The 27,698-nt window shown below is 47.8% G+C and overlaps 1 pseudogene; it reads right to left on the minus strand.

The window, feature by feature from the left end:
* Positions 1-27,698, minus strand: part of LOC125431252 — a 353,021-nt pseudogene that overhangs the window by 3,721 nt on the left and 321,602 nt on the right.

The raw sequence follows: 27,698 nt of genomic DNA on the forward strand, positions 1-27,698 counted from the left end.
GCGAGGCTAGGGCTGCCACGCACGTGCACCTCCTGCTAGAACTGCTTCCAAGTTCTGCTTACCGCTGAGAGGAGGGCATAACTAAGGCCAAAATCACGGGGCAAAATCACCAATTAGTAACCCCCTCTCGGCACACACAAATAATTAGTAACCTACTCAGGAACCTGTGAGAACCTGCTGGATCCCACCTCTGGGAAGTGGGTCTGGAATCCATTGCCCTACAAGGAGAGATTTAGGGAGCTGGGTATGTTTCGTTTGGTGAAGAGAAGGTTAAGAGGTGGCATGATAGCCATGTTTAGATATCTGAAGGGATGTCATGTTGGTGAGGGAGCAAGCTTGTTTTCTGCGGCTTCAGAGACTAGGACCAAGAGTCACGGGTTCAAGGTGAAGGAAAGGAGATTCCACCTAAACATTAGGAAAAACTTCCTGACCGTCAGGGCTATTCGACAGTGGAATTCACTGCCTCGGAGTGTGGTGGAGTCTCCTCCTTTGGAGGTTTTTAAAGAGTGGCTGGATGGCCATCTGTCAGGAGTGCTTTGATTGTGTGTTTCTGCATTGCAGGGGGTTGGACTTGATGGCCCTTGGGGTCTCTTCCAACTCTATCATTCTGTGATTACCATCAAAAGTGGGGATGGAAAAGCAGCAACCTGTGAACCAACACACCCCATAAACACCTTATGGCATCTGCCTGAGCTGCAAAGCATGTGAAATATCCTTCAGTTGAAAAGTTTCCAAAGTTACATTCAGAGATTATGGTTATACTTCTCCTTTGCACCTGACCAAGGCTGTGTCCCTCTGGGGTGGTGGAAAGTACTATTGAGTGGCAACCAACTTATGGCAACCCCGCTGGGTTTTCAAGGCAAAAGACAAACAATGGCGGTTTGACGCTGTGCACCCCCACCAAGCAACCCCTGGATTACTTGGCGGTCTCCCATTCAACTACTGACCAGGGTTGATCCTGCTAAGCTTCTGAGATCTGAGAAGATCAAGCAATCCTGGGCTGTCTAGGGAGCTTTCCGCACTACAGAAGGGAGCTAAGGTCGACTCGGTTCCCTTCAGTGGAGTGGCTTACCAGGCTGTCTGCCCAGCAATCCTCACTTTGGCCCCTGGAACCGAAGCTAAGTGGAAGGGATCATCTGGTGCCTGTCTCGGGCTTCCCTCGATCGCGGATTGGAGCTTGTGTTACCATGGGAAACGGGAGCGTTCTTTTTTTTTTACAGTTTACACTTTACAGTTACATGCGCTTTCTGCCCGCCAATACTCTCCCATTCTGCGCATGCCACAAAAGCGGCTCCTGATTGGTTGAATGGATGAGGTGTCATTTCGATAAGGCCCGCACTTCAAGCTTCTCGTTGCATCAGCCTTGTTCTGGCAGAAAGGGGTTCATAACCGCGACAAAGATGTCGCCTGCTGGGCTGAGACAAAACAATGTTGAGCTCGGGTGCAGTGTGGATTCACTGAGGCGAACCTAGGTAGAAACCAGTACAACTCTGTCAGTGCGGAAAGCCCCAAGGTCAGGGTAATAATGAGAGCAGTGGTTAAGGACTGTGGTCGTAGAACCAGGTTTGATTTCTCACTCCTCTGCATAAGCGGTGGACTCTTATCTGTCAAAGTGGATTTGTTTCCCTGCTCCTATGCATGAAGCCTTCTGGGTGACCTTGGACTGGCAAAGGATTCAATATAAGATTGACACGTAGGCAAGTGGCAGATTCAATGTATTACCCTCTTATATTTCTAATCATACATAAAATACAAGTGCAACAATGCTTATTTGTATTTCTATTCCAAATAGACTTCCTTGGAAGGAGCGCAGTGATTTTCTCACGCGTGCTCAAACAGTTCACTCTCAGTTTAGTGCACACTCAAAACAGTCCAACTGCGCTCCTTCCAAGGAAGTCTATTTGGAATAGAAATACAAATAAGCATTGTTGCACTTGTATTTTATGTATGATTAGAAATATAAGAGGGTAATACATTGAATGCCACTTTAGCAGCATAATGCAGGTCTTGTATAATTTTTCCGGGTCCGCTTTTGACACTCTCTTTGAGACGCACGTTTCCATTCATAAATTTCTTGACCTTGGACTGGCCTCCGCTCACCTGCCTCACAAGGTATCTCTTGTAGGGAGAGAAGAAGAAAAAGAAGAAGAAGAGTTGGATTTATATCCCCCCTTTCTCTCCTGTAAGGAGACTCAAAGGGGCTGACAAACTCCTTTCCCTTTCCCCGCCTCACAACAAACACCCTGTGAGGTAGGTGGGGCTGAGAGAGCTCCATAGAGCTGTGATTAGCCTAAAATCACCCAGCTGGCGTGTGTTGGAGTGAACAGTGATGTAAAGTGATGCACGTAGGGGCAAAAAATCCAAACTTCACATTACACGCTACAGGGGTCAGTGCTATCAGTCACAGACCAGGAAAGGGATTTGGGCTGCCTTAGTTGATAGTTCCATGGGAATGTCAACTCAATGCATGGCAGCTGTGAAAAAAGGCAAACCTCTATGCTGGGGATCATTAGGAAAGGAATTGAGAATAAACTGCAAAGATTGTCATGCCCTTATATAAAGCCGTGGTGCGACCGCACTTGGAGTACTTGTAGAAATTCAGTTCTGTCGCCACATCTCAAAAAAGGATATCGAAGAGATAGAAAAGTGCAGAGAAGGGCAACGAGGATGATTGAAGGATTGAGCACCTTCCTTATGAGGGAGAGGCTGCAGCGCTTGGGACTCTTTAGTTTGGAGAGAGGGAGACGCCTGAGGGGATATGATTGAAGTCTATAAAATTATGCATGGGTAGAAAATGCTGACAGAGAGAAATTTTTCTCTCTTTCTCACAATACTAGAACCAGGGGCATTCATTGAAAATGCTGGGGGAAGAATTAGGACTAATAAAAGAAACACTTCTTCACCAACGCAGGATTGGTGTTTGGAATATGCTGCCACAGGAGGTGGTGATGGCCACTAACCTGGATAGCTTTAAAAAGGGCTTGGACAGATTTATGGAGGAGAAGTCAATCTATGGCTACCAATCTTGATCCTCCTTGATCTCAGATTGCTAATGCCTTAGCAGACCAGGTGCTCAGGAGCAGCAGCAGCAGAAGGCCATTGCTTTCACATCCTGCATGTGAGCTCCCAAAGGCACCTGGTGGGCCACTGCGAGTAGCAGAATGCTGGACTAGATGGACTCTGGTCTGATCCAGCAGGCTAGTTCTTATGTTCTTATGTTCTTAACAGGCTAATCTGAATTCTCCAGATAAGCCTCCACAGATCAAGTGGTAGAGCCGGGAATCAAACCCAGTTCCTCCAGATTAGAGTACACCAGCTCTTAACCACTACGTCATTACTGCTCCTAGAGGAAGGGAAGGAGTTTGCAAGCTACGTTGAGGTTCCTTCCAGGAGAGGAAGACGAGATATAAAGCCAAACTCTTCTTCTAACTAAGTGCCATTTAGACACAAATAACTTATGGAGAACCTACAATGTTTCCAGGCAGTGGTGGGATCCAAAAATTTTAGTAACAGGTTCCCATGGTGGTGGGATTCAAACAGTGGCGAAGCTACCGAGGCCATGGGCATGACGGGGCCGGGCATTCCAGGGGCGGGGCATTGCTGGCAAGGACGCAGCCACTGCGCCGGTCCTTGGGCAGGAAACGAATGCATGCAGGCGCAGGCTGACATGCACGCAGGTGCCCCTCCTGCTAGACTGCTTCAAGTTCTGCGCGCTACTGCTGAGAGGAGGGGCGTCACTAAGGCAAAAATCCCGTGGCAAAATCACCCATTAGTAACCCACTCTCGGCACACACAAATAATTAGTAACCTACTCTCGGGAACCTGGGAGAACCTGCTGGATCCCACCTCTGTTTCCAGGGCAACAGACAAACTGATGTTTTGCCATTGCCTGCCTCTGGGTAGAAATCTTGGACTTCTTTGGTGGTCTCCCACACTTCAACTACTGTGTCAGGAAAAGGTTGCGACTTTTGGTACTTTTCAAACTATTATTATGTAGGTCACACCTGTGGGCGAGATGGCTCGCCACAAGGATGCCTCCAGCAGGCAAGGGCTTTTGCAAGAACGCAGGTGTAAAGGATGTGCCGCTCAGCACAAAAAGCTGAGACATTTTTGCCCTTGCCCCTTGGGAGATGGCTGCTTAATTCGGTTTGCTCCCCACGAAGCCGAAGGAAGTAGCCGACAAAGCGGAACGTCGGGGGAAACTGCTGAGTGAAAAGGGCAGAGCAGGAATCGTTTGATGCGAGAACACGCCCCGTAATAGCCATACTTTCAGAGCTTTGATCTGGCGCGTGAAGGGCAGAGAAACCGGGGGTGAACTTCACGCCTTTTTAATTAACGAAGACAGATTAAGGTTTCCGGCAGCATCGGCAGGCAGGGGATGGTTACGCCCGCTGCTCTGCCAATAAGGACGAGCTAATGAGAGAAAAGGAGGGAACCGCAACGATGAATTAATCCGGAAAATGTAACTAGGCCTCCTTACAGAGAAACGGCTATTCCCCTCAGCCCCCTCACAGTGTCAAGCAGGTTCACACAAACTAATGGGATGCAGAAAACCGCACCGTCTGAGCAGAGAGAGAACCTGTTTGAGTTTGTGCGTTGTGGAAAGTAGGGTTGTCAACTTGCCCTTTTTGGTATACAACCTCAATCCACCATGTGATGCCTTTTCTCACTAATACCCAGTACACCCTCCCCCCCTCAGATTCAGGGTACAGTGGTGGGATTCAGCAGATTCGCACCACTTCGGCAGAACTGGTTGTTAAAATGGTGCTTGTTAAATTATCTTTAGGACAGTGATGGCGAACCTTTTTGAGACCGAGTGCCCAAATTGCAACCCAAACCCACTTATTTATCGTAAAGTGTCAACCCAGAAATTTAACCTGAATGCTGAGGTTTTAGTTTAGAAAAAAACGGTTAGCTCCCTCTTCCTCCGTTCCACCCGCTCGAGGAGGAACCAGCCTGCTCTAGCCTGCAGCAAGTCCCACGCACACCGCTCTGTGCCTCTCTAGCATCTCTGCCTCCTCTGTGCCCCCCCTCCTCGGACAGCAGCCACTTCCCCCCCAGACAGCACAGGCACCAGGCCCGCCAGCCGAGTCCTCCCTGCTCACCGGGTGTGCGCACGTCGTGCTCAATGGCCCAGGCCAGCCTAGATGTATGTGTGTGTGCGGGGCGGGGCGGGGCGGGGTTTCCAACCCCCACATGACGAACTCTGTGTGTGCGTGCCCACAGAGAGGGCTCTGAGTGCCACCTCTGGCACCCGTGCCATAGAATCGCCATCACTGCTTTAGGACCTTTGATCCAATTTGCATCAAATATATCTAGTTCCACCCTCATTTAGATCCAAATTCCTGCTACATTGTGAACACACTTAATTTTCCTTCCCTTTTTTTGTAAAATAGAAGTATGGTTTCCATCATTTTGTACATTAAAAGGAATTCGAATCATAGGATCATAGAGTTGGAAGAGACCACAAAGGCCATCAAGTCCAACTCCCTGCAATGCAGAAACCTATAATCTAAGCACTCCTGTCAGATGGCCATCCAGCCTCTCTTTAAAAACCTCCAAAGAAGGAGACTCCACCATACTCCCAGGTAGTGCGTTCCCCTGTCGAACAGCCCTTACTGTCAGGAAGTTTTTCCTGATGTTTAGGTGGAATCTCTTTTCCTTCACCTTGAACCCATGACTCCTGGTCCTGGTCTCTGGAGCCGCAGAAAACAAACTTGCAATGCTCCCTCTTCGACATGGCATTTGTTCAAATATCTAAACATGGCTATCATGTCACCTCTTAACCTTCTCTTCACCGAACTAAACATCCCCAGCTCCCTAAGTCGTAGGGCATGGATTGCGGACCTTTGACCATTTTGGTTTCCCTCCTCCTCCTCCTCCCGTTCCAGCTTGTCAATCTCCTTCTTGAATTGCGGTGCCCAGAACTGTACACAATATTCCAGGTGAGGTCTAAGCAATGCAGAATAGAGAGGTACAATTATATCCCTCGATCTAGACCAGTGATGGCGAACCTTTTTGAGACCGAGTGCCCAAATTGCAACCCAAACCCCACTTATTTATTGCAAAGTGCCAACCTGGCAATTTAACCTGAATGCTGAGGTTTTAGTTTAGAAAAAAACGGTTAGCTCCCTCTTCCTCCACCCCACCCGCTCGAGCAGGGGCCAGCCTGCTCTAGCCTCCAGCAAGTCCCACGCGCACCGCTCTGTGCCTCTCTAGCAACCCTGCCTCCTCTGCGCCACCCCCCCCTCGGGCAGCAGCCACCTGGAACACAGGCACCAGGCCCACCAGCCGAGTCCTCCCTGCTCACCGTGGTGCACACACATCATGCTCAGTGGCCCAGGCCAGCCTAGATGTCTGTGTATGGGGGGTGATTTTCCACCCCCACATGATGAACTCTGTGTGCGCATGCCCACAGAGAGGGCTCCGAATGCCACCTCGCGCACCTGTGTCATAGGTTCGCCATCACTGATCTAGACACTATACTCCTATTGATACAGCCCAGAATTGCATTGGCGTCCTTGGCTAATTGTTACAACTGCCACCATTTTGGACTCCGGCCAATACCCCAGCCTTTGAACTTACCTGTTCGGCAGTACTCATCGGCCTCCTGATGTACCATTTCTTTAACCCGGTTGCCGTACGTCAGCCGGCAATCCTGATCGTAGGCCTTCAGAGTCTCACTGGAGCTGTAGGACTTCTGGGGTATCTTGTTGTCTCCGCTGAGGAACTGGTGTAACGGCGTTCGGCATCACGCCGTCTGGTCAAAGATCGGTACGGCTTCCTCTCTTTCACATCCATGGCCCTCTTGTCGGTGTCTTCAACATCAAAAAAACTGGGTCTGTGTGGCGATCAGATCAGAATGTTCTGGAAGAGGGAATCACGGAGCTACATTAGGATCATGACATATTCGGGAAGGTGAAAACTGTGTATGCGGTTATCGGTTTAAAAGACTTTCATGCAGTCCTAGGTGAATCAAAACTACTTTTTTTTCACAAGAAGCCCGCCCCGCCCCCAGCAAAATCTCAAGCGGTCCAAAACCCATTATGGAAATATTTGTTTTTCATTTATTTAAAACCATTTTTAGCTGCCTTTCTTTCTTACAGGAGCTGAAGGCAGCTGAAATTATACAGACCAAATACATAAAGTGCATCACACCAAAATTTAAAATCGCAATTAAGGATTGCTAGTAACTTCATCAAATATTTAATTTAATTTATTTATATTTCAATTTATATCCCGCCCTCCCCCGCAGGGCTCAGGGTGGCGAACAACAAAGTAATAACAAACAACCATAACAACAGTACAGTGAAATTGAACAGAAGTAGCAGCAACGGATGGCAAAGACCCTCCCCTTTCCGTACCCTCGGGAGGCCAAGATGGCAGTATGGGAATCAAATGCAGCAGTCAACCCGGCTGGCCAGATGGGAATGCCTGGAGGAATAGCTCCGTCTTGCAGGCCCTGTGGAAACTTTGCAAATCCTGCAGGGCCCTGATCTCCCTAGGGAGCTTATCTAAGGTGACCAGCCGTCCCGCTTTTGGCGGGACAGTCACGCTTTTGAGCAATGTGTCCCGCGTCCCACAGGGTTTTTTTAAATTCCTCCCGACAGGGCAGTGTGGCAGAGCTGAGCTGCACGCCACAGGAGCGCGACTGCTTGGCGGGCGCCTCCCCGCTTCCCTCTCCGCGACTGCCTTCCTCTCAAGCTCTGCTTCCCAACCGGGAGTGCCGCAAAGGCAGTGTGTCTCACGGTCAGCTGGGCTGAGGTGTGTGCGTTGCAAAGGTGAAAATTTGGTCACCTTAAGCTTATCCCAACAGATAGGGGCCAGGGCCGTAAAAGCCCTGGCCCTCGTGGAGGCCAGCCGGATACCTTTTGGGCCAGGGACCTCCAATAGGTTTTTCTCCAGAGGAACCTAGCGGGGCAATACGGGGAGAGGTGGTCCCTCAAATACGTAGGTCCAAGAACACTCACAGCCTTGAAGGTTAAAACCAACACTTTGAACATGATCCGGTCCTCAATCGGCAGCCTAAACAAAACTATCTTCCACTGCCTCCTAAAGATCTAATATGAGAAGCCAGGCATACCTCCCCGGGTAGGCTGTTCTCTATAATGTGGAGGCCGCCACTGCAAAGACCCTCCCTTGTGTACCTGCCAAATGTTTGATTATTCAATTAGATCACCTTTATTCTCAACTTCTCTCTTTTAACGTCACTCAGCATATAGCAGAATCTTATTGGTTGCATGATATCGTGGCATCATCTTATTGCCTGCACAATCCCTGATTGGGTGAATTCAGCAATGAGCAGCAAAGAGAAGAAAATAGTATTATATTGATGTAGCTGGGACGGTTCTGAACATGACCCCAAAGAAGAAATATTTTTTATTATCTAAATGATTTTATTTGAAAATACACACACACACACACACACACACACACACACACACACACACACACACACACACACACACACACACACACACACACACACACACACACACACTAATTCTATCCCATTAAAATTGCTGGTTTCTACCCAATAATCAAAACTGGAGAATAAAGGATGCAATCACACTTCCAAAGTACATAAGAAAAGGGGAGAAACACATTTGCCACTTAACGCACTACAAATAGGACTTAAGCGTTCTGAATAGCAATTAATGATAAACAAAAAAACCCACCAGTCCAGCTGCTTAAAAACACAAACACACAATCTTCGATACCTATTACTAATTTACTAAGTGAATTGAAAAGTGAAAATAATGTAGTCTATTGTCTAAAATAGCTATGAACATATGTAAGTGCAGAAAGTTACAAAAATACAAACCACTAACAATACACTTTTTCAGAAAATACAACTGTATAAATAGGAACAATTATAATCCATGAGTTCTTTTTGTTTTGCTGTGTAATGAAACACAGATTGAAATTAAAAATACAGTCCTTTACTGTCAGCATACAAGAAGAAGAAGAAGAAGAAGAGGAGGAGGAGGAGGAGGAGGAGCTTGGATTTATACCCCCCTTTCTCTCCTGTAAGGAGATTCAGAGGGGCTTACAATCTCCTCCCCCCCCCACAACAAACACCCTGTTAGGCGGGTGGGGCTGAGAATGCTCAGAAGAATTCTGACTAGCCCAAGGTCACCCAGCTGGCGTGTGTTAGAGTGCACAGGCTAATCTAGTGCCCCAGATAAGCCTCCACAGCTCCAGTGGAAGAGCCTGGAATCAAACCCGGTTCTCCAGATTAGCACGCACCTGCTCTTAACCGCTACATTCCAAAACGCCATTCGCGACAATGAGTCATTTTTGTGAGCTCTAGCTCAATAGAATGCTGTGACCATTAGGTACCACAGTCGTTCTCTGCGCTGTGGCAATAGAAGCAAAACTGAATTGTACAATATTCCAAACACAACATAGAAATATTACTATAATTCCAGGCACATGAACTTACATTAGGTAATTCAATGCCACGTCAACACACCAACTTTCATAGTTCCTAAAGCAATGAATACAGGACACAATCAGGTGTAGCATACAGAGAACCCTCTAAGCACTCATAAATAGGTTAACTTCACACAGGTGGGTATTACCCAATTAAGGCTAGTATCTATGTTGTACGAGTTTACAAACTCAGTCATTACCAACAAGAAGAGAAGGGGAGAAACACATGAAACGCTCACGATGTTCACAGATGAAACAGAATCGTCAAGTGTTCTGCGCCTCGGGCCAGAATTTGTATTCTTTGAATCGTGGCAAGATACAAACCAGCATGTCTTCTACACCAGGTGTTCATCCTGGCGCCTGATGTTCGGTGGATTCATAATTCCCATCAGCCCCCAGGCATTTGCAATTGGCCGTGCCAGCAGGGGCTGATGGGAATTGCAGTCCATGAACATCTGAAGCGCCAGAGTTGGACACCTCTGCTCTACACAGTCTAATAGGCCACCTGCTCGGATTGTATACATGAGGCAGGATTCCCGAGACCAACTCAAAAGTTGCCTTCCAGCAGCTACGCTTGTATACACAAGCGGTGACCCACAGTTTGTTTTTACCAAACCCCCACACCCATTTGTCCCCAGCCATTTTCAAATTCGCACCTCCCCCTAATAACAACGACTTTACAGCGTGAGAAACGCAAGCCTAAAGTGGGGTGTGTTTCCCTGAATCGGGAAAGACTCTCCAATGGGGATAATCATTCCTCAGCTGAAAAAAGAAACAAATTCTCCGTCTTCTAAAATGGAGGTACTGAGAAGAGCAGGGTGCTGTTCGGTCAATTGGAAATTCGAACAAGGGGAATGCTGATTTAAGAACATAAGAACACGAGAACTAGCCTGCTGGATCAGACCAGAGTCCATCTAGTCCAGCACTCTGCTACTTGCAGTGGCCCAGCAGGTGCCTTTGGGATAGGCTGACCAGACGTCCCGCTTTTGGCGGGACATTCCCGCCTTCAAACGATTTGTCCCGCGTCCCATGGGTTCTTTAGACCTGTCCCGAGCAGAGGCTGCCGCGACTGCCTTCTGGGGCTAAGGCAGTGCGGCAGTCTTCCTGACGCCTGTGGTTTGCATCGGCTTGCCGCTTCCCGCCCTAAAAGACAGGGCGGGAAACGGCAGCGCCCCAGAAGGCCATGCGCTCCTGCAGCCACGGGCGCATGCGCGTGCAGCCACCTACCCCATCCTGGTTCACAAAGGTGACCATCTGGTCACCTTACTTTGGGAGCTCACGTGCAGGATGTGAAAGCAATGGCCTTCTGCTGCTGCTGCTCCCGAGCACCTGGTCTGCTAAGGCATTTGCAATCTGAGATCAAGGAGGATCAAGATTGGTAGCCATAGATCGACTTCTCCTCCATCAATCTGTCCAAGCCCCTTTTAAAGCTATCCAGGTTAGTGGCCATCACCACCTCCTGCGGCAGCATATTCCAAACACCCATCACACGTTGTGTGAAGAAGTGTTTCCTTTTATTAGTCCTAATTCTTCCCCCCAGCATTTTCAAGGAATGCCCCCTGGTTTGCAAGGGGCACATTGTTCAGGAGCACACCTGCATGAACTCCCCGGGTGCGCCGAGTCCGACTGAAGAGACCTGACTGATAGATGCAGTTCACAGGATAGGCGCTGTGCAGGCATCGATGTGATAGCCGCAGCAGCTGTGTTTTTTAGCTCCTCGGGTGAAGGATGTGGCCTTAGAAAACCAATGTGGCATAAGAGCGTGGGAGACCCTCGCTCAAACCCCCAATTACACACGAAGCACACCAGGTGAACTTAGCACTGCTCACTTGTTCTCAGTTTGGCCTACCTCACCAGGCTGTTGGGAGGATAAAATAGGGGACAATCACGTAGGTAGCCTTGACAGCATTGTATATGTATCATGCAACAAATGTGTATACCATACCAGCTGGCAGGACAATTAATGAAAGGTTTTGGGAGAGGCGGACTGGCCTCATGATTTTATTTTATTATTTATTTCCTTTGTACCCTGCCTTTCTCCTCGATGGGGACCCAGAATGGCTCCCACGATTCTCTTCTCCTCCCTTTTATCCTCACAACAACCCTTTGAAACGAGTTAAGCTGAGAGAGGATGACAAGCACAAATGGAGCTTCGAATCCGGACCCCAGATACTTATCCAACACGTTTAATCACTGCACCCCACCGGTTCCCACCCCGGCCACATAATACCCTGTTTCCCCGAATATAAGACATCCTCTGAAAATAAGACGTACCAGAGGTTTTGCTGGAGTGCGAAATATAAGGCATCCCCCGAAAGTAAGACGTAGCAAAGTTTTTGTTTGGAAGCATGCCCGTCGAACAGAACACAGAAAAATAAGACGTCCCCTGAAAATAAGACATAGCAGATCTTAGGGAGCAAAAATTAATATAAACTGGAGCAGCAGTGGCGTAGGAGGTTAAGAGCTCGTGTATCTAATCTGGAGGAACCGGGTTTGATTCCCCGCTCTGCCGCCTGAGCTGTGGAGCCTTATCTGGGGAATTCAGATTAGCCTGGGCACTCCCACACACGCCAGCTGGGTGACCTTGGGCTAGTCACAGCTTCTCGGAACTCTCTCAGCCCCAAGGGCAAGGAGATTGTCAGCCCCTTTGAGTCTCCTACAGGAGAGAAAGGGGGGATATAAATCCAAACTACTCCTCCTCCTCCTCCTCCTCCTCCTCCTCCTCCTCCTCCTCCTCCTCTTCTTCTTCTTCTTCTTCTTCTTCTTCTTCTTCTTCTTCTTCTTCTTCTTCTTCATAAGACACTGTCTTATTTTCGGGGAAACACAGTAGTCCTGGGAATTATGAGGTAGGCAAATTCAGAGTCCCAGCATTTTTGCGAGATACTTCACTGGTATCTCTGCGCAAGGCTTGTTTCCGTGCAGATGAATTCTTCCAGCTGCTGAACAGATGCTTCACCGCTAAACGATGGGCCCTGAGGATTATATCCGCCCCCACCGTTGCAACCAAGACACCAACTTTGAGCCTGAATTAATTTCCCTGTCTACACAGGTGGAGAGGATTCAGTACCTCCAGCCCATTCTCATCCCAGGATTGTGAACGCAATTGGCTGGAGACAATATCTTCATAACAGCCCCATTTCAAAAAGGAATAGCTTGAGAACAGCACACAAATAAAATGTTTTCAGGCAGGAAATAAAACATTTTGGGCTAACAACCATGCGGAACTCCAAGGAGGAAACATTTTGTTGAACAGAAAGGGCCATGGCGGGACATATTCTGAACAAAGACAGTAGAAGAAAATACTGGTTTCTAACCTTCTCAACTGGGCAGAAACCAGTCTTTCTTTATGTCACAAAGAAAGACTGGTTTCTGCCCAGTTGAGAAGGTTACCTGGTTCACAATACTTCCCCGCTGGCTGGATCGAGGTTCCTTACTCTATAAGATTTACCATCACAAGAAAATTCTTCTATGCTGGCAGTATCCACAATGCCCGACGTCCATCTGCAATTGCCATTAGTAACTTTGCAATAAACTATATCAAGGGTGGAAAAAAAAAAACCCAACAGAAAACCTACAGGGAAATTGAGAGCATTTCTCCGAAATGAGTGATATATACACTTTCCTCGTGAAAAAAAAAAGTGTTGGAAAAGGTAACGTTTCTGATCTACAACACCAGGTTTTATGGATTATCCAGAAATCGAATAATCTGAAGAGGTGTCTTTGGCTCTCTTCCCTGCCAGCACATTCCAGACAAACACCAGGAAAAGATGTTAACAAATCTATAGGAAGAGCGAGACGTTATGGACGAGACACTTGAGCCGAGCTCCTCGTCCTTCTCCCCCCAACACGTCTAGCGAGACTTCCTGTGTGACGAAATGATTGAACCAGCGACAGGGAAACTCACAGCGCAAGCATATCATATCAGACGTTAAAGTTCACCAGCTTAGCCCCGAAATTTAGCCCACAAGGTGGCCCTCTATTATCACATGGTCGACCTCACCACTTGGATCCATCAAACATCAAAACCTTACCACCTGGATCCATCGACATTACTGCAATGCGCTTTAAATAGGTCAGAATCAATTTGGAGACTCCTTCTGGGATAAAGGGAGATACAATGATGTAGGGCGTAATATTTTGGAGGCTAACTCCACCTCCTGTGGCAGCCATTTTGTGGCAGCCATTTTGTAACTGCACGCACTATGCTGTGTCAGAATACCAAACGGGTCTGCAAGCTTAATAAGGGTTGGGGACCCCTGCAGTAAAATGTTATCATATTCCAGTGGTGGCGAACCTTTGGCACTCCAGATGTTATGGACTACAATTCCCATCAGCCCCCTGCCAGCATGGCCATAGGCTGATGGGAATTGTAGTCCATAACATCTGGAGTGCCAAAGGTTCGCCACCACAATCATATTCCCTCAACTAGAAATAATCCAAGTAGATCAATCATCAAGGCCCACGGCTCACCTGCCTAAAACAAAAATGGCCTCCAGAAACAATCTAGAGTGGGAACAGAATTAGCTTTATTTGGAGGGGAGCTCCACAAAATGGCGGCTGCCTTTTAATTCCCAGAATTATTTGAACACAGGGATTTTGAAATTGAGCCTCCTGGAATGGGCATGAATGTCAGTTTGCTTTTTAAGGCTCTGTTGAAAAGCTAGCCCTCTCCCCAAATAATCGGTACAGGGAGCATTCCCCAGGAAACCAGGCACTCTTTGGAAAAAAAGCCCCCCAAATGTACAACACTTTTTACATTTCTTTGTTTATATACCGGCAAGGTCCCTTTTGGGCCCAATAATTCTCCAGACATTTTTTGGCCAGAGCTGTGGAAAAAATCCTAATGTTTTGTTTTACTCTTTGCCAGAAAGACTGGCTGAAGAAGAAGAAGAGTTTGGATTTATATCCCCCCTTTCTCTCCTGCAGGAGACTCAAAGGGGCTTACAATCTCCTTGCTCTTCCCCTCTCACAACAAACACCCTGTGAGATAGGTGGGGCTGAGAGAGCTCCGAGAAGCTGTGACCAGCCCAAGGTCACCCAGCTGGCGTGTGTGGGAGCATACAGGCTAATCTGAATTCCCCAGATAAGCTTCCACAGCTTAGGCGGCAGAGCTGGGAATCAAACCCGGTTCCTCCAGATTAGATACACGAGCTCTTAACCTCCTACGCCACTGCTGCTCCTGGAGAGCTGGTTATTCCCAGAATGGTAAAAAAGTTTCACACCACACACTTTGTCTAATAAACCACCACTTGGGTAGTAACTGGCTAGGTGGGACAAAGAGAGACAGAGCAATTCAGTAGATCTTCGTTTACACCTAACTGTACATCATTTTAGTTACAAATGGTAGTTGTTGAGCTGCAGGAAAACAGCTAGATTTTAGTCCGTGTGTGTGTGTGTGTGTGTGTGTGTGTGTGTGTGTGTGTGTGTGTCCATGAGCAACACCAGTGGTATTAAATGCCAAAGAGATTTACAGTGCCATTCTTAGCAGAATTACACCCTTCCGCTCCCATCGACATCAATGGACTTAGAAGGGTATAACTTTGCAGCAGTGGCGTAGGAAGTTAAGAGCTCGTGTATCTAATCTGGAGGAACCGGGTTTGATTCCCAGCTCTGCCGCCTGAGCTGTGGAGGCTTATCTGGGGAATTCAGATTAGCCTGGGCACTCCCACACACGCCAGCTGGGTGACCTTGGGCTAGTCACAGCTTCTCGGAGCTCTCTCAGCCCCACCTCCCTCACAGGGTGTTTGTTGTGAGGGGGGAAGGCCAAGGAGATTGTAAGCCCCTTTGAGTCTCCTGCAGGAGAAAAAGGGGGATATAAATCCAAACTCCTCCTCCTCCTCCTCCTCCTCCTCCTCCTCCTCCTCCTCCTCTTCTTCTTCTTCTTCTTCTTCTTCTTCTCCTCATCTTCTTCTTCTTCTTCTTCTTCTTCTTCTTCTTCTTCTTCTTCTTCTTCTTCTTCTTCTTCTTCTTCTTCTTCTTCTTCTTCTTCTTCTTCTTCTTCTTCTTCTTCTTCTTCGGATGGCACTAGAAAAGAGTGAGAGTCTGGTAGCACCTTTCAGACTAAGAAATCCCTGGCAGGGTATAACCTTTCGTGAGTCCCAGCTCTCTAATTCAGTTACTGGGTAGCACTGTTACACGGCAGGTGATTTAGTGGGGAGGCACCCCTTGAAAGCGTGGCCTGCATGGGGAAAGAGCTATCTAGCAAAGTGGCTCGTGAGAGCAGTCATTGCTCAGCGCTAGGAAATGACCGAAAGGCGTGTGCTCGGGGACATGGGTGTCCCCATGTCCCCAGGGCGGTACGTTCCTGGGCCCCGGTCCTTATCTTTCACACCAGCCTTGAGGAAAGTAACCGTTGTGGTTGTAACATTCCTGTTCTATTTCACTCTGTCTATGATCTGGGGTGAGAAATAGCGAGTGGGGAGGAAGAAGAGTTTGGATTTATATCCCCCCTTTCTCTGCTGCAGGAGACTCAAAGGGGCTTACAATCTCCTTGCCCTTCCCCCCTCACAACAAACACCCTGCGAGGTAGGTGGGGCTGTGAGAGCTCCGAGAAGCTGTGACCAGCCCAAGGTCAGCCAGCCGGCGTGTGTGGGAGTGTACAGGCTAATCTGAATTCCCCAGATGAGCCTCCACAGCTCAGGCGGCAGAGCTGGGAATCAAACCCGGTTCCTCCAGATTAGATACACGAGCTCTTAACCTCCTAACCTCGCGAATAAAAGGTTGTACCTACAGAACTGCCTTTCTCTAGCCATGCCATCCACTGTCTGTCAATAAAGGCTTCTGATTTGAAATACAGAGTCTGGTGATTGTCTGCAGATCCAGGCCTTGACAAATTAGGCCCCCTTTTTGGCGGCGTAACCTCACTAAGCCCAATGAGGACTTTCTGCCAACGGGGAGGCTCTTTTGTGTTTGTGGCCTCCCCACACTGCCAGGAAGTCTCCTTGGGAGTGGTTGGCTGACGTGGCTGTAGCGTTACAGCCAGGTGCTCGGCCTGCTGGATGGAACTGTAACCTATCTCACGACAGAGGTGGGATCCAGCAGGTTCTCACAGGTTCCCGAGAGTAGGTTACTAATTATTTGTGTGTGCCGAGAGGGGGTTACTAATTGGTGAATTTTGCCACGTGATTGTTGCCTTAGTTACGCCCCTCCTCTCAGCAGTAGCGCGCAGAACTTGAAGCAGTCTAGCAGGAGGTGCACCGGCGTGCGTGGCAGCCTGCGCCTGCGTGCATTCGTTTCCCGCCCAAGGACCGGCGCAGCGGCTGCGTCCTTGCCACAGCCCTGCCCAGGAATTCCCCGCCGCCGGAATGCCTGGCCACTCCCCCGTTGTGCCCCGCCCAGCCCCATTAGCGCTACACCACTGTTTGAATCCCACCACCATGGGAACCTGTTACTAAAATTTTTGGATCCCACCACGGCTCACGTAGCTAGAATGATAAAATTGAGGAAAGGAAGAGATGACGTAAGCCACACTGGGCCCCCATGGAGGAGAAAGGTAAAGTGTAAACGAAGTAAATTTAAAAGAAGGTGAAATGGCAGACCTAGCAACGTCCACTATTTTGAACACATAAAAACAGAGACAAAATAGGAACACCATTTAACAGGAAGGGAGATCAGAAAACAGAGAGTATCCTCGACAGAAAAGGGCACCGATGGAGTGACAGAAACAACGCTTAGCCCCAGCTTACAGTGTTTTGACACACATGGAACACATTTGCTCAAATGGACTACACAGCTCAAAAACAAGAGGAACAGCCCGAGGCTGTTTCCTGACAAATTGTTATCTACAGAGGGATCTGATCCCCAGACTGCATAAAAGCGATGCCCTCGATCCAAACACACGCGCACACACAAAATTAGCAAATCCTTTCTTTATCTCCCAGTACCGAGCTATGCACGAAAAAAATAATAATAACCCGGCTCTTATTAGAAGAGACGGCAATTTCTGCTCTCTCAGCAGGCAAAAAAGACAAGACGATTACGAGCCGATCGCGCGCCCCCCAACCCAAAAAGTCTGGGAAGGGCCACCCTTCAAACCAAGTTTAATGCAATAAGTGTTAAATGTACGAAACGTTTCGTGGAGCAGAAATTGATTTCTGAACTTCTGTGGAACTTATTTTTAGACCTTCTCGGGAGGAGAGAAAATCAGAAAGCAGAGGAAGCCGATGGCGGCTCATTAACTAGCGGGACCCCTGCTGCGTCCAACGCTTAACTTCCAATTACTCCCCACACTTAGGCAGCGACCCCCTATTTGGCACGGGGACAATAGCTGCAGGGGCAGAGCTAAGGGGGAATAGCAGTGAAAGACATGGCAAATTGGAAAGATAAATCTCTTACATTCATTTCCTTAAAAGCAGCTCTGATCAGGAGTTACAAGGGACCACAATACCCAACGGATACCTTCAGAAGGAATCCGGGTTGGTCTGAAATAGAATGGCAGCTGGATTCAAGTCCAGAAGCCCCTCTGAGGCCAACACGTTTTTGAGGGTGTGCGTTTTTGAGAGTCAAAGCTCCAATGTATTGTCGAGGGATTTCACGGCTGGAATCAGTAGGGTGTTGTGGGTTTTCCGGGTTGTGCAGTGGCGTAGGAGGTTAAGAGCTCATGTATCTAATCTGGAGGAACCGGGTTTGATTCCCAGCTCTGCCGCCTGAGCTGTGGAGGCTTATCTGGGGAATTCAGATTAGCCTGTACACTCCCACACACGCCAGCTGGGTGACCTTGGGCTAGTCACAGCTTCTCAGAGCTCTCTTAGCCCCACCCACCTCACAGGGTGTTTGTTGTGAGGGGGGAAGGGCAAGGAGATTCTAAGCCCCTTTGAGTCTCCTGCAGGAGAGAAAGAGGGGATGTCAATCCAAACTCCTCCTCCTCCTCCTCCTCCTCCTCCTCCTCCTCCTCCTCCTCCTCCTCCTCCTCCTCCTCCTCCTCTTCTTCTTCTTCTTCTTCTTCTTCTTCTTCTTCTTCTTCTTCTTCTTCTTCTTCTTGTATGGCCATGTTCCAGTAGCATTTTCTCCTGACATTTCGCCTGCATCTGTGGCAGGGAGTATGCATACCTGTGGAATGTCCAGGGTGGGAGAAAGAACCATTTGCATTGGTTAAAAGTGTTAAGGGTGCAATTTGCTTGCGTTAAGTGGAATCCACCCATTTTAGCATTTGTATGTAACACTGAAGTTGCCTACTAATCTGCATACTGAAGTTGCCCTCACTAACTGATTGTGCAACTTCGGTGTTTGTAGGTTTCTTGTCGGTTCTACAACCACAATCGTATTGCATTGTTTATTGCACCTTTGAGTGCACTGACACTCTTGTGTTATCCCCATTGAGTTCCAGTGAAAAAGGCAGACTATACACAACACAAACAAACGAATAAATAAAGTGCCTGATTTCCTGCAAGCAGGAAATAGGCGATAAGATGTCCCCCACATTGCCACTCCACCAGCAAATGGCATTCCAGTGTATACTGCTTCTGAACATTGATGCTCCATTTATCCATCAAAGGTCCCAGCCACTGATGAACCTAAGAACATAAGAACGAGCCTGCTGGATCAGACCAGAGTCCATCTAGTCCAGCACTCTGCTACTCGCAGTGGCCCACCAGGTGCCTTTGGGAGCTCACATATAGGATGTGAAAGCAATGGCCTTCTGCTGCTGCTGCTGCTCCCGAGTACCTGGTCTGTTGAGGCATTTGCAAGCTCAGTTCATGGCACCTATCTTCCATGACTTTCTCTAAACCTCCTTTAAAGCCATCTAAGCTAAGATTGCTCTGACCTGGATGGCACAGTGCAATCTCATCAGATCTCAGAATTTAAGCACTTAAAAAAAACTAAACAATACAAAAAAACACAAACAGACATGGGGGAAGGGGGGGCAGCACAACTCAGATTTTGCACCGGGCTCCATTTTCCCCAGCTACGCCTCTGTACGGTGAAGATCCTTAGAAGCCATCATCATTTCGATTTCTATGCTGCCCTCTCCCAGCCCAGGTCAGGCTCAGCGTGGCTGACCACCGGAGAAGTAAATCGTTCAAATCAACCACAGACACAATATTTCGCAATGCGTCAGGTTTTACACTGAAGAGTTTTCACAGGGAGTAGACTGGATTCTGCGGTCCCGTCTCAGCCTATGCAGGGAGGAGTTTTACAGCCTGAACTTCTCTGAAAGGGGAGATGCTCATTTGAAGATAATAATTAACAGGCTTTACGTCGGCATTAAGAAAGTGTGAGTCAACTTGCAAGCCAACAAACAAAAAACATCACTTGTTGACAGAAGACAACCTGAAAGACTTCCTATCCTTCCCATCTTTCTACACAGTAACACTGTAAACTAAAATACGTATGTATGTACTGTCAAGTTGCAACCAATTTGTGGAGACCCCAACAAAAGAGTTTCAAGGCACACAGAAAGGAGCAGCAGTGGCGTAGGAGGTTAAGAGCTCGTGTATCTAATCTGGAGGAACCGGGCTTGATTCCCAGCTCTGCCGCCTGAGCTGGGGAGGCTTATCTGGGGAATTCAGATTAGCCTGTACACTCCCACACACGCCAGCTGGGTGACCTTGGGCTAGTCACAGCTTCTCGGAGCTCTCTCAACCCCACCCACCTCACAGGGTGTTTGTTGTGAGTGGGGAAGGGCCAGGAGATTGTAAGCCCCTTTGAGTCTCCTGCAGGAGAGAAAGGGGGGATATAAATCCCAACTCCTCCTCCTCCTCCTCCTCCTCCTCCTCCTCCTCCTCCTCCTCCTCCTCCTCCTCCTCCTCCTCCTCTTCTTCTTCTTCTTCTTCTTCTTCTTCTTCTTCTTCTTCTTCTTCTTCTTCTTCTTCTTCTTCTTCTTCTTCTTCTTCTTCTTCTTAGTGCCTTCCTCTGAAGAACCTTTCTTGGTGGTCCCCGCTCTAGGCCTGAGAATAGCAGCTGTTAAAAAAGCATTTTAAAGAAAACTGCATAGCCAATTAGAAACCTTGCTGGACAAAACCCCTGCCTGGCCTAACCTACTTTTAAAAAATACTTGGCCTGAGCCAGGATAAATGTTTCTGGGCACCATAGCCTAAGGTGACCAGATGGTCACCTTTGCCATGGCGAACCGGAGACAGGCGAGGATAGCGGCGCCGAGTGACGTTGCAGCGAGCCGCAGGAGCGCACGGCCTTCTGGAGGGCTTCCATTTCGCGCCCTGTCACAGGGAAACGGGAACGCCCCAGAAGGCCGTGCGCTCCTGCGGCCGCGCACGCGGGAGGCTGCCGCACTGCCTTGCGCCCCAGAAGGCAGTGCGGAAGCCTTCCAAAAATCGGGACACTTGGAAAAACCCGCAGGACGCGGGACAAATTGTTTTAAGGCGGGACTGTCCCGCCAGAAGCGGGACGTCTGGTCAGCCTACCATAGCCACCATGGGTGCCACGGTAAGGACACCTGGTTTAGGCTACCCACGCAGCTGTGAGACGGAGTCTTTCAAGTATGGCTTGAATTAATGGATTACCTCAGCTTTAGAAGATCCCACTCTGATGGTACTTGAGTACAGTTTGTTCCAGCTGTGCCAACTGCACAGCCTCTGGACTCCCACCGTTCCAAACTTGAATGTTTTTTCCCTTTGCTGGCAGCTGCCCGTCCCTGATCATCTCGGCAGCCGGTGCTTCAGACACCATCTTTTCCCAACCTGGGCCGCCGAGACTTGCAGTCGTTTTCATTAAGTATATAATTACAAGGAGAATCTTGTTTGATTCACTGGCCTCAGTCCAAGAGGAGGAACGGATGCCAAGTGATATCTGTGAGGAGGCTGTTTTGCCGGAGACATTTTTTTGACGGCTTCGTTTTGAGGTCTGTACCTACCCGTCACACTGGGCTGCTTTCTTCCTGTACAGAAATTAGGGAGACTTAGAAGAGACCTAACTTTTTTTCACTCTATGCAGCCATCAAGACACAGCAATCCAGATTCTCAAATCTGTATTTCATCAACTTCCTTTCCTTCTAATCCCAGGGTTGCTTCCATACCTAACAAAGGCACCAGTTAAGAGAAGAGGAAGAGTTAGATTTATATCCCCCCTTTCTCTCCTGTAAGGAGACTCAAAGGAGCTTACAATCTCCTTTCCCTTCCCTCCTCACAACAAACACCCTGTGAGGTGGGTGGGGCTGAGAGAGCTCTGAAAAGCTGTGACTAAGAACATAAGAACATAAGAACGAACCTGCTGGATCAGACCAGAGTCCATCTAGTCCAGCACTCTGCTACTCGCAGTGGCCCACCAGGTGCCTTTGGGAGCTCACATGCAGGAGGTGAAAGCAATGGCCTTCTGCTGCTGCTGCTGCTCCCGAGCACCTGGACTGTTAAGGCATTTGCAATCTCAGATCAAAGAGGATCAAGATTGGTAGCCATAAATCGACTTCTCCTCCATAAATCTGTCCAAGCCCCTTTTACAGCTATCCAGGCTAGTTATCCAGGTTATCCAGGTTAGATGGATGAGATCAGTTTTCCCACAGAAATGGACAGTTTTTTGGAAAATGGACCCTATGACATTCAACTCCCTTCTCTCCTTAAAATCCACCTTATAGAATCATAGAGTTGGAAGAGACTCCAAGGGCCATCAAGTCCAGCCCCATGCAAGGCAAAAACACACAATCAAAGCACTCTTGACAGATGGCCATCATTTTAAAAACCTCCAAAGAAGGAGACTCCACCACAATTCGAGGTAGTGCATTCCACTGTCGAACAGCCCTTACTGTCAGGATGTTTCTCCTGATGTTTAGGTGGAATTTCTTTTCGGTCATCTTGAACCCAAAGAGATTTACAGCTCCCGAGCACCTGGTCTGCTAAGGAATTTGCAACCTCAGATCAAGATTGGTAGCCAGAGATCGACTTCTCCATAAATCTGTCCAAGCCCTTTTTAAAGCTATCCAGGTTAGTGGCCATCACCACCTCCTGTGACAGCACATTCCAAACACCAATCACATCTTGTGTGAAGAAGTGTTTCCTTTTATTAGTCCTAACTCTTCCCCCCAGCATTTTCAATGAATGCCCCCTGATTCTAGTATTGTGAGAAAGAGAGAAACATTTCTCTCTGTCAACATTTTCTACCCCAAGGTCACCCAGCTGGCATGTGTTGGAGTGCACAAGCTAAGCTGGTTCACCAGATAGGCCTCCACAGCTCAAGTGGCAGAGCAGGGAATCAAACCCGGTTCTCCAGATTAGAGTGTGCCAGCTCTGGGTTGGGAAATACCTAAGAACATAAGAACATAAGAACAAGCCAGCTGGATCAGACCAAAGTCCATCTAGTCCAGCTCTCTGCTACTCGCAGTGGCCCACCAGGTGCCTTTGGGAGCTCACAGGCAGGATGTGAACGCAATGGCCTTCTGCGGCTGTTGCTCCCGATCACCTGGTCTGTTAAGGCATTTGCAATCTCAGATCAAAGAGGATCAAGATTGGTAGCCATAAATCGACTTCTCCTCCATAAAATCTTGTCTGTCAAGTTTCCCTTTTTAAAGCTATCCAGGTTAGTGGCCATCACCACCTCCTGTGGCAGCATATTCCAAAACAACCAATCACAACGTTGTGGCAGAAGAAGTGTTTCCCTTTATTAGTCCTAATTCTTCCCCCCAGCATTTTCTTTAATGAATGCCCCTCTGGTTCTAGTATTGTGAGAAAGAGAGAAAAATTTCTATACTCTGTCCAACATTTTCTACCCCATGCATACAATTTTTATAGGACTTCCAATCATATCCCCCCTTAGCCGCCTCCTCTCCAAACTAAAGAGTCCCAAACGCTGCAGCCTCTCCTCATAGGGAAGGTGCTCCAGTCCCTCAATCATCCTTGTTGCCCTTCTCTGCACTTTTTCTATCTACCTGGTGATTTGGTGGAGCCTGAGGAGCACATGGTTTGGGGAGGGCAGGGTCTTCAGTGGGGTATAATGCGATGGAGTCGCTGTCCAAAGCAGCCTTTTTTCCCAGGTGAATCGATCCCTGCCACTTGGGGATCGGTTACAATAGCGGGAGATCTCCAGCCACCACCTGGAAGCTGGCAACCCCAGTTGGAGGGGGAGATCTTTGACCTGCAGAGATAACAAATCCCTCCAAATTCAGTTCAACCTCTGTTGAGTGTACACAGTGAGGTTGAAAGATCTGAAGTGAATTAGCACCCCGCCCCGGCCACGTGATTAGATGGCGTGTGCCCTGGGACCTGTGATACCACCTGTCCTCTGGCAGATACGCCCCGAGGCAGCCCCAGCACCTGTGGAAACTTCAAGGAGCATGCCTCAGGCCAAAGAGCATGTCAATGTTTGAAGAAGAAGAAGAAGAAGAAGAAGAGGAGGAGGAGGAGGAGGAGGAGAAGAAGAAGAAGAAGTAGAAGAAGATGGAGGGAGAAAGAAGAAATGGAAGAAGTCAGTAGGAAGGCAATGGAAGAAGAAGAAACAAAGGAAGAAGGAGTAGGAAAGGTTGGAGCTGGATTTGATATCCTCCTTTTCTCTCCTGTAAGGAGACTCAAAGGGAGCTGACAATCTCCTTGCGCCCTGTAGCCTCCCAGCAAGCTGCTGCCTGTGAGGGTGGGTGGGGCTGAGAGGAGGCTCCGAGAAGCTGTGGTAGCAAAAGGTCCCAGCCTGGCTCAATGCTGTGGGGAGTGCACAGGCTAATCTGAATTCCCTCAGATAAGCCTCCTACAAGCCTCAGAAGCTGACAGAGCTCTGGGAATCAAACCCGGTTCCTACAGATTAGATACACGAGCTCTTAACCTCCTACGCCACTGCTGCTCCTTGACATAAGTATATAAGAATTTTAAATACTTCCGGTATATACGGATTAAATAAATAAATGTAATCAATCGTTCTGTTCAGACACACCAGAAAATGGGATTCACAACCTTCCACATTTCGCTTGGGAAAACTGATATATCTGTTCAGCGTACAGAAATAGGGATATGTTTGTAATACAATAAGATCCCTTAGCAAATATCACCGCCTAAACCCCTCTCTCTAGCACGCATCAGTAAAAGTTCTTCACCGAGGTACACGGCATTTATTTATTTTGTTCAAGGTGACGGTATTTATAGAAAAATATAACAGACTGATAATGCACTTGTCACATTTCACAATATACTCCAGCGACTGTAATGTGTTAAACGCCTGGATGTTTGCTACCAGATACCTTAATGCTCATGAATTTGCAGGCACGTTTTGAGCTGTTAATTATGATGATAATAGTGTAGGACAATTAGTTTCTTTTTCTTCTAGTGTATCTTCACTTGCAAGAGGAAGCAAGCTCTTCCCTTTTAAATCCTGTGACCAGATATGGATGACACGCAGCCGTATTTGTTCATGGACGGTCATCCGGACTCCGTCCCAGATACCGGTAATTTGGCCAGCTGTTTGGAGGCCATGGTGGAATGACTGGAAGACAGCAGATTTTTCTGTTTTCTGCTGTACATTTCCTTGAATGATTCCACCCATTAAACGTTATTTGGGGAGACGTGGCTGAGTAAAGCTTGGTGAGCTTCGGAAGAGAGGTGTGGTTTAAAGGGAGGGAACTTCGCTTCCTAGTTGCTTAGTGGGAGTTAAGAGCAGGTAGATTCTAATCTGGAGAACCGGGTTTGATTCCCCACTTTTCCACCTGAGTGGCAGAGGTTCATCTGGTGAGCCAGATGTGTTTCCCCACTCTCTCTGCCCCATCCACCTCACAATGTGTCTGTTGTGGGGAGAGGAAGGGAAAGGAGCTTGCAGGCCACCTTGAGTCTCCTTACAGGAGAGAAAGGTGGGGTATGAATCCAAACTCTTTTTTGTCTTAATGCCCTGATGTCTGCTCTCTAAAGCAACCATTTGCTGCAGACGAATTGATCTCTATAGCCTGGGGATCAACCGCAATCCCAAGAGATCTCTAGTTACCACCTAGACGTTGGCAGCCCAATTAACAAGGCATCTCCCAAAATCGATAAATGCGATCAAAACAGAGACAGTGATTTAAGAGGTCCCAGGAAAGAGATCCATCGGACGCCGGGTGTTAATCCGTCTGTTGCAACAGAAACCACCGAGTGTCTTGTTGCAATTTGATTGTCCAACATTATAGCTTAAGGCACTTATTGTATTTTATCAGTGAGGCCTTTACAGCTGCAGACAGCCTCAACTACAAGCATTTGTCTAATCTGTTCTACAGAGCGGATAACTAGCACAAGGTGACCTTGCCGGTTTCATGGCAGGATGTGGATTCGAAACCAAGTCTCCCAGATCACAATTCAGTACTCACTCACTCACTCCTCACTCCCACTCCACTCCTCCTCACTCACTCACTCCGCTCACTCACTCCTCACTCCTCCGCTCCTCCTCGCTCACTCCTCCACTCACTCACTCCTCATCGCTCATGCTCATAACTCATCTCTCTCTCTCTCTCTCTCTCTACATATATATGTATATATATATATATATATATATATATATATATATATATGTATATATATATATATATATATATATATATATATATACATATATGTATATATATGTATATATGTATATATGTATATACATACATATATATATATATATATATATATATATATATGTATATATAGATATACATATATATGTCTGGGTCAGGAGTCCAAAGATTACTGCAAGGGAGGCAGGTTGGTGGATTCTGCGTACCTCCTATTGCATTTTGGTCTCACTGTTTATATGTGATCTGTCCTCTGCACAAGCCAACATCACAACTCACCCAACAGTTTTAAAGTTGAAGAACAGGAGTTTGGATTTATACCCTGAATTTCTCAACTGTAAGGAGTCTCAACATGGCTTACAAACTCCTCTCCTTCCTCTCCCCACAACAGGCACCTTGTGAGGTCAATGGGGCTGTGAGAGTTTGATAAGAACTGCAATTGGCCCAAGATCACCCAGCAGGCTTCATGTGTAGGAACGGGGAATCAAACCTGGCTCTCCAGATTAGGGTCTGCTGCTCAAGTTTGGGGGGGAATCAAACCCAGGTCTTCAAATTAGAGTCCATCACTCATAGTAGAGTAAGTAGAATCAGAACCCCTCGCTCTCCAGGATTAAGAAGTCCAACCAGTCTTAACCACAACACCACGCACTCTTGCATGCTTTTCTGTGGGTGTGCTTTGGGATTTTCTGATTTCAGTTGCAATGGGTTAGATCCTGCCAGCTTTCCTACTGGCAGAAGAAGACGGAAATTACACTTTTGGCCAGTGAAGATCCTATGTGTTGTCGTGGTTAAGAGCAGGGAGATTCTAATGTGGAAAAACTGGGTTTGATTCCCCACTCCTCCACCTGAGTGGCAGAGGCTTATCTGGGGAACCAGATGTGTTTCCGCACTCCTACATCCATGCTGGGTGACCTTGGGCTAGTCACAGTTCTCTCAGAACTCTCTCAACCCCACCTACCTCACAAGATGTCTGCTGTGGGGAGAGGAAAGGAAAGGAGCTTGTAAGTGAGTCTCCTTGCAGGAGAGAAAGGTGGGGTATAAATCCAAACTACTACTACTACTACTACTACTACTACTACTACTACTACTACTACTACTATTACTACTACTACTACTACTACCCACCACCACCTCACCACCCACTTTCTCTGGGGATGCATTGGAATTACACGGCAAAGAACCTCAGTATGTAGAGTTGACTGGGTTGGGAAATTCCTCAGGATTTTGGAGGGCGGAGCCTGGAGAGGGAGGAGTTGAGCAGGAGATGGAGATCTCCAGCCAACGCCTGGAGGATGGCAATTCCAGGAGATCTCCAGCCAACGCCTGGAGGATGGCAACCTCCGCAATGAAGAAATGACTCAGATATGATTGAATAGAACAACTGGTAGAAATCAACCCAGGAAGGGCAAACACGATCCACAAGATGCCCCGAGACCACAAAGCGATGGAAACGGAATAATTAGGCCCGATAAGGTGATAGATGAGAAAGATTAAAAGGTTAAGATGGGCAGGAATTTGAAGGGGGAGGCAAAGCTGATCTCAATCAGATCCAAGGGCACTTGTTTGTAAAAAAAAATGCAAAAGGAATTGGCAATAAATCTGAATTTAGAAAGGAATCAGCGCAGGGAAGAGAGAGATGAAATGGCTGGACTGCAGCTGGGAAGATGGAAGGCCAACCGACCAGCCACAAACAAAGAGTCTGTTTGACACAAACACTAAACAAACAAGACCTCTGATCGGTGAAGTAGCCAATAAGGCCGGATCACAATGGAGACCCCTCTAAGTCAAACAATGGAAGTCTTGGGAATAGATTTTGTGTCTGACCCAAAGGGAGGGGACTTAACCCCTTCAGGTCAACAGGGCCTGCATTCCC

The sequence above is a fragment of the Sphaerodactylus townsendi genome, linkage group LG04, assembly GCF_021028975.2.
Source record: "Sphaerodactylus townsendi isolate TG3544 linkage group LG04, MPM_Stown_v2.3, whole genome shotgun sequence".
Taxonomy (NCBI): domain Eukaryota; kingdom Metazoa; phylum Chordata; class Lepidosauria; order Squamata; family Sphaerodactylidae; genus Sphaerodactylus; species Sphaerodactylus townsendi.